This window comes from Somniosus microcephalus, chromosome 14 (assembly GCF_052327205.1).
Source record: "Somniosus microcephalus isolate GS21.2 chromosome 14, FLI_Smic_1.0, whole genome shotgun sequence".
Lineage (NCBI taxonomy): Eukaryota > Metazoa > Chordata > Chondrichthyes > Squaliformes > Somniosidae > Somniosus > Somniosus microcephalus.
Genome location: NC_141000.1, coordinates 96,146,636 through 96,154,254, shown reverse-complemented (window position 1 = coordinate 96,154,254; position 7,619 = coordinate 96,146,636). Strand labels below are relative to the sequence as shown.

Sequence of the window (7,619 nt, the reverse complement as noted above, 5' to 3'; positions counted from 1 at the left end):
TGTAAATTCTATGTCATTCAATGTAAATGTTGATTCATTTCCCCACATCCTGGACTCTGAAGTGGCCCATTTTGTGAAACTGATGAAATGGAGGAGGGAATGGTGAGCTGTTGGCGCAAAGCTGGCTAAAAAGGCATTAAGCTGATTGCCCACAGTCTGCTGTGCCAGCTCATTTCAATAATTACCATAAGATCCTGACATTGTTTTGGGTTTGTGACAGTAGCTGGTATAATGCGGAATGGGAGAAAGTTGGCTGCAGCTGCAATTTAAAGGGATGCACCTCCTTAATGGCAGGTGATCATTATAGGAAGAGGGGGAAAGTTTAACCTCATTCTCCCAGTGGGAAGGTAATGCGGTCCGATTGGCCACCAGAGGTTGTGGTGGTGAGTGAGGAAGAGATTGATGGTGAGTCGGGAAGGAGGTTGCAGTTGACTGGGAAATCAGTTGTGGTGAGTGGGGTAGGGCTTGTGATGAGTGGGGAAGGGATTGTGGTGAGTGGGGAAGGGGTTGTGGTGAGTGGGGAAGAGATGTGGTGGTGAGTGGGTTATGAAAACTCGATGAAGTGTTGAAAAGTCTCAAAACTTAAAGGTTGTGTGGTGGAGTGGGGTCTTCAGACTTTGGTGAGTGGGAAGCATGGATAAGGCTAATGTATTGAGCTTTGAGTAAGGAAGAGAGAGACTTAGAGTAGTTACGAGAAGAGAATGGCAAGGGAAAAGGTAGTAGGTCAGGTAATTGAACTGAAACTCATCGCATGCCAGATCACGTCGGACTGGCAATCTCCCGGTTCCAGTTTGCCTCATGCCTTCCACTGCTGTTGGCCATCCAGAACGGAAAATGTACCCTCTAGCTTTAGAGCAGGAAATTTAGGCAACAGCGGCTTTAGAACCGAGCAATTGGATGGGGCTCTGAGCCAATCATGGACCCCGAGTAGATCCAGTAATAGGACAGTTATGAAATGGGAATGGCTGATCCCTGATCATTTAGTCAACTATTTTTATGTTACGTATTAGGAAGGAACATCGGAACAGGAGTAGGCCATTCAGCCCCTCGAGCCTATTCCATCATTCAGTTAGATCATGGATGACCTGTTTCTCAACTTGATCAATCCTCTTTGGTTCCGTAACCCTTAAAACCCCTGCCTAACAAAAATCTATCAATCTTAGTTTTGAAATTTTCAATTGACCCCCAGCCTCGATTGTTTTTTGGGCGAGAGAGTTCCATATTTCCAGTACCCTTTGTGTGAAGAAGTGCTTCCTACCCTGTTACACACCCATCCCAAGTGTTTGCCAGCTTGCCCGCCTGCCTGTGCAGAGTTGTTTTCTGCCCCACCTACTCGCCCACCCATCGGCGCACAGAAGCCGCGCACTTACCAACCACACTAGCCTCTCCTCCCACACTGCCTCCCAACCTCCCTGCATGCCCGACCCCAGAGCTTTGTTCCACTGGTATATGTGAGGCCTCACCAGGGGCTGGGGTCTCCCAAAATCAAACTGCTGCACCTCTCATAAATGTTATTTTCCTAGTTTTTAATCCAATTCCTTCTTTCCTTCCGCTTTCTACCCTGAATTCCAATGGATATTCCTTTAATTAGGGCTCATTTTATATGAACCTTCCATTACCGTACCGGCTGCCCTGTACAGCTCCTCTCTGGTTATGTTCAGCAATGTCTTATAGATGACCTCCGACGCATAGCGATTAAGCGGCTGATTCTCCCTGGCTGCTAATGATAGGAAGTAAGAGGGGAGACGATTAACACTGGGCCGATGACCCATTTACATCACTCCAGGATTACCTGGGCTTTCCCCAATGGGGCGGACTTGGGCCTGGACCTCGGCCTGCAAGCGTTCCCATGGAAACGAGGCAGCAGGGAAGCAATCCTGGCTCATCGGTCGCATTTCAATTTCCTTATTTTACTTGCTGTGACTATTTCTGTTCAATCTGAAGGGAAATCTCACTGTTAAACCATTTAAATTCTTGGGGCAATTCTCAACTGAGGATTACTTCTTTCATTTACTCACAGTCTGAAGACACTCTTTGTCTCCTCGATGACTTTTCCCTGATATTGTGAAGAATTATCTCTTTGGTTATAATTTGATGAAAATAGTTTTTGATCTTCACAGATGTGGATCAATTTACAAACTGAATTCTGGAAACAAATGGTTTTTCAGCACCACAGATCCTGATGAGTTTCAAAACAGAGTTGCGTTAACAAACAATTTTGATCCCCACAGATTCTGCAGACTTTGGTAAGCTTTAAACAAACTTGCCCCTTACTTGTCAACAGCTATTCAGCAACTGCATTTCAGCTACTGGTGAAACCCACCTCCCTCTGTGTTGCCATGCTTTTCACTGATGTCATGTAACATAACATTCTCAGTTCTAATGTGGAGGGGTGATGCAAGCCCTAGGTTGAGAGCCCATATAAAGACTTTTATTCATTCCTTCCTGGGATGTGGGGGTCGGTGGCAAGGCCAGCATTTATTGCCCATCCCTAATTGCCCTTGACTGCAAGCTGTCTGAATATGGCTGAGGTAAAGCACAGACCAGAGATAGATTGCGGGCAATTTTAACCTAAGCTGCCCGTCTAGGACATAGGATCTAATGAGAGGGAGGAACTGAATGAAATCAGTATTTGTAGGGAAATGGTGTTAGGGGAATTGACGGGATTGAAGGCCGATAAATCCCCAGGGCCTGATAATCTACATTCTAGTGTACTTAAGGAAGTGGCCCTAGAAATAGTAGATGCATTGCTGGTCATCTTCCAAAATTCGATAGACTCTGGAACAGTTCCCATGGATTGGAAGGTAGCTAATGTAACCCCACTATTCAAAAAAGGTGGTAGAGAGAAAACGGGGAATTACAGACTGGTAAGCCTGACATTGGTAGTGGGGAAAATGCTAGAGTCCATTATAAAAGATGTAATAGCAGAGCACTTGGAAAACAGTGACAGGATCGGACAAAGTCAACATGGATTTACAAAAGGTAAATCGTGGTTGACTAATCTACTGGAATTTTTTGAGGATGTAACTGGTAGAATAGATAAGGGAGAACCAGTGGATGTGGTGTATTTGGACTTTCAGAAGGCTTTCGATAAGGTCCCGCATAAGAGATTAGCGTGTAAAGTTAAAGCACATGGGATTGGGGGTAAGGTACTGACTTGGATAGAGAACTGGTTGGCAGACAGAAAGCAAAGAGTTGGAATAAACGGGTCTTTTTCCGAGTGGCAGGCAGTGACTAGTGGGGTACCGCAGGGATCGGTGCTAGGACCCCAGTTATTCACAATATATATTAATGATGATCTAGACGAGGGAACTAGATGTAATATCTCCAAGTTTGCAGACGACACAAAGCTGGGTGGGCGTGTGTTGTGAGGCGGATGCAGAGAAACTCCAGTATGATTTGGACAGGTTGGGTGATTGGGCAGAAGCATGGCAGATGCAATATAACGTGGATAAATGCGAGGTTATCCACTTTGGTGGCAAAAACAGGAAGGCAGATTATTATCTGAACGGCAATAGATTGGGAGAAGGGGAAGTGCAATGAGACCTGGGTGTCCTTGTGCACCAGTCGCTGAAGGTAAGCATGCAGGTGCAGCAGGCGGTTAAGAAGGCAAATGGTATGTTGGCCTTCATAGCGAGAGGATTCGAGTACAGGAGCAAGGATGTCTTGCTGCAGTTGTACAGGGCCTTGGTGAGACCACACCTTGAGTGTTGTGTGCAGTTTTGGTCACCTTATCTGAGGAAAAATGTTCTTGCCATGGAGGGAGTGCAGCGAAGATTCACCAGACTGATACCTGAGATGGCAGGAATGACGTATGAAGAGAGATTGGGTCGATTGGGCTTGTATTCGGTAGAGTTTAGAAGAATGAGAGGGGATCTCATTGAAACTTATAAAATTCTAACAGAACTAGGCAGACTAGATGCAGGAAGGATGTTCCCAATGGCGGGGGAGTCCAGAACCAGGGATCACAGTCTAAGGATAAGGGATAAGCCATTTAGGACTGAGATGAGGAGGAATTTCTTCACCCAGAGAGTGGCAAACCTGTGGAATTCACTACCGCAGAAGGCCATTGAGGCCAATTCATTAAATATATTCAAAAAGGAGTTAGATATATTTCTTAAGGCTAAAGGGATCAAGGGATATGGGGAGAAAGCAGGAACAGGGTACTGAATTTGGATGATCAGCCATGATCTCATTAAATGGTGGAACAGGCTTAAGGGGCCGAATTGCCTACTCCTGCTCCTATCTTCTATGCTTCTATGTCACGAAACTGATGGGATCTGCTGCAACACTGGTTCCACACCCCGCCTGATCTCACTCTAGATTGAAATCATCATGTGGAGCATAAAACACTCGCAAAAACTTGCTGGGCTGAATGGCCTGTGAGTGGTAAATTCTATGTAATTCAATGTAAATGTTGATTCATTTCCCCACATCCTGGACTCTGGAGTGGCCCATTTTGTGAAACTGATGAAATGGAGGAGGGAATGATGAGCTGTTAGCGCAAAGCTGGCTAAAGTCGCATTAAGCTGATTGACTACAGTCTGCCGCGTCAGCTCATTTCAATAATTACCACAAGAGCCTGACATCGTTTTGGATTTGTGACAGTAACTGGTAAAATGCGGAATGCGAGAAAGTTGGCTGCAGCTGCAATATAAAGGGATGCACCTCCTTAATGGCAGGTGATCTTTACGGGAAGAGGGGGAAATTTTAACCTCATCCTCCCAGAGGGAAACTGATGCGATCAGGTTGGCAACCAGTCGTTGTGGCGGTGAGTGGGGAATGAGGTTGCTGGTGACTGTGGCATGGGTAGTGGTGAGTGGGGAAGGGGTTGTGGTGAGTGGGGAAGGGGTTGTGGTGAGTGGGGAATGGGTTGTGCTGAGAGTGGAAGGGGTTGTGGTGAGTGGGGAAGGGGTTGTGGTGAGTGGGGAAGGGGTTGTGGTGAGTGGGGAAGGGGTTGTGGTGAGTGGGGAAGGGGTTGTGCTGAGAGTGGAAGGGGTTGTGGTGAGTGGGGAAGGGGTTGTGGTGAGTGGGGAAGGGGTTGTGGTGAGTGGGGAATGGGTTGTGCTGAGAGTGGAAGGGGTTGTGGTGAGTGGGGAAGGGGTTGTGGTGAGAGGGGCAGGGGTTGTGGTGAGTGGGGAAGGGGTGTGGTGAGTGGGGAAGGGTTTGTGGTGAGTGGGGAAGGGGTGTGGTGAGTGGGGAAGGGGTGTGGTGAGTGGGGAAGGGGTGTGGTGAGTGGGGAAGGGTTTGTGGTGAGTGGGGAAGGGGTGTGGTGAGTGGGGAAGGGGTGTGGTGAGTGGGGAGCACAGACAAGGCTATTATACTGAGCTTTAAGTAAGTAAGAGAGAGACTTAGAGCAGTTACAAAGAAGATAATGGTGAGGGAAAAGGTAGTAGGTCAGGCAATTGAAATGAAACTCATCGCATGCCAGATGCCGTTGGAGTGGCCATCTCCCAGTTCCGGTTTGCCTCGTGCCCTCCACTGCTACTGGCCATCCAGAACGGAAAATGTACCTTCCTCTAGCTTTAGTGCAGGAAATTTAGGCAACAGCGGCTTTAGGACCGAGCAATTGGATGGGGCTCCGAGTCAATCACGGACCCAAGTAGATCCAGTAACAGGACAGTTATGAAATTGGAATGGCTGATCCCTGATCATTTAGTCAACTATTTTTAGATTATGTATTAGGTAGGAACAGGAGTAGGCCATTCAGCTTGTTCCACCATTCAGTTAGATCATGGCTGACCTGTTTCTCAACTGAATCAACCCACTTTGGTTCTGTAACCCTAAATACTCTTGCCCAACAAAAATCTATCAATCTTAGTTTTGAAATTTTCAATTGACCCCTGGCCTCAACAGCTTTTTGGGCAAGAGAGTTCAAGATTACCACCACCCTTTGAGTGAAGAACTGCTAACTACCCTGTTGCGCAACCATCCCAAGTGTTTGCCAGCTTGCCCACCTGCCTGTGCAGATATGCTTTGTACCCCACTCACTCGCCCACCCATCAGCGCACAAAAGTCGCACACTTACCAACCTCACTTGTCTCTCCACCCACACTGCCTCCCAACCTCCCTGCATGCCCGACCCCAGAGCTTAGTTTCATTGGCATGTGTGAGGACTCACCAGGGCCTGGTGTCTCAAATAATCGATCTGCTGCTCTTCTCATAAATGCTCTTAGTTTCCTAGTTTTTAATACAATTCCTTCTTTCCTTCCGCATTCTACCCTGAATTCCAATGGATATTTCTTTAATTAGGGCACATTTTATATGAACCTTCCATTACTGTACCTGCTGCCCTGTGCACCTCCTCTCTCGTTACTTTCAACAATGACTTATAGATGTCCTCCAACCCATGGAGATTAAGGGGCTGCTTCTCCCTGACTGCTAATGATAGGAAGTAAGAGTGGAGACCGATTAACACTAGGCCAATGACCCATTTACATCACTCCAGGATTACCTGGGCCTTCCCCAAAGGGGCGGACCTGGGCCAGGACCGTGGCATCGGCCTGCAAGCGTTCCCATGGAAACGAGGCAGCAGGGAGGCATTCCTGGCTCATCAGTCCCATTTCGTTTCCTTGTTTTACTCGTTGTGACTATTTCTGTTCAATCTGAAGGGAAATCTCACTGTTAAATCATTTAAATTTTGGAGGTAATTCTCAACTGAGGAATCCTTCTCGTGTTTACTCACAAGCCTGAAGACACTCTTTGTCTCCTCATTGATTTTCCCTGATATTATGAAGAATTATCACTTCGGTTATAACTGGATCAATTTACAAACTCTATTCTGGAAACAAATGGTTTTGAGCACCACAGATCCTGATGAGTTTCAGAACTGAGTTGCATTAACAAACAATTTTGATCTCCACAGATTCTGAAGATTTTGGTAAGCTTTAAACAAATTTGCCCCTTACCTGTTGAGAGCTTTTCAGCATCTGCACTTCATCCATCTACTGGTGAAACCCACTTCCCTCTCTGTTGCCATGGTTTTCACTGTGATGTCCTGTGACATAACCTCCTCAGTTATAATGGGGAGGGGTGATGCAGGCCCCAGGTTGAGAGCCCATATAAGGACTGTAAGCTGTTTGAGGCTGGCTGGGTTTACACACAGAACTGAGATACACTGTGGGCAATTTAAATCTAAGCCGCCTGTCGGGAGACTGATGGGATCCGCTGAAACGTTGGTTCCGCACCCCGCCCGATCTCACTCTAGATTGAAGTCATCAGCATAAAATACTGGCATAGACCTGATGGGCTGAATGGCCTTCTTCTGTGCTGTAAATTCCTACGTAATTCGATATAAATGTTGATTCATTTCCCCACACCCTGGACTCTGGAGTGGCCCAGTTTGTGAAACTGATGAAGTGGAGGAGGGAATGGGGAGCTGTTAGTGCAAAGCTGGCTAAAGGTACATTAAGCTGATTGCCCACAGTCTGCTGCGTCAGCTCATTTCAATAATTACCATAAGATCCTGACATTGTTTTGGGCTTGTGACAGTAGCTGGTGTAATGCGGAATGTGAGAAAGTTGGCTGCAGTTCAACCTTAAAGGCATGCACCTCCTTACTGGGAGCTGATCTTTACGGGAATCATGGAATGGTTACAACTGCACAGAAGGAGGCCATTC

The 7,619-nt window shown here is 46.8% G+C and overlaps 1 protein-coding gene across 1 annotated transcript in view; it reads left to right on the top strand.

Annotated features, from left to right (window-relative positions):
• Positions 1-4,749: 4,749 nt before the first annotated feature.
• cmss1 (cms1 ribosomal small subunit homolog) overlaps positions 4,750-7,619 on the top strand; it is a 394,620-nt gene continuing 391,750 nt past the window's right edge. Inside the window, exon 1 of the mRNA XM_086007001.1 lies at positions 4,750-4,771. The gene's annotated coding sequence lies outside the window, so the exon portion shown is untranslated. The remainder of the gene's footprint in view (positions 4,772-7,619) is intronic.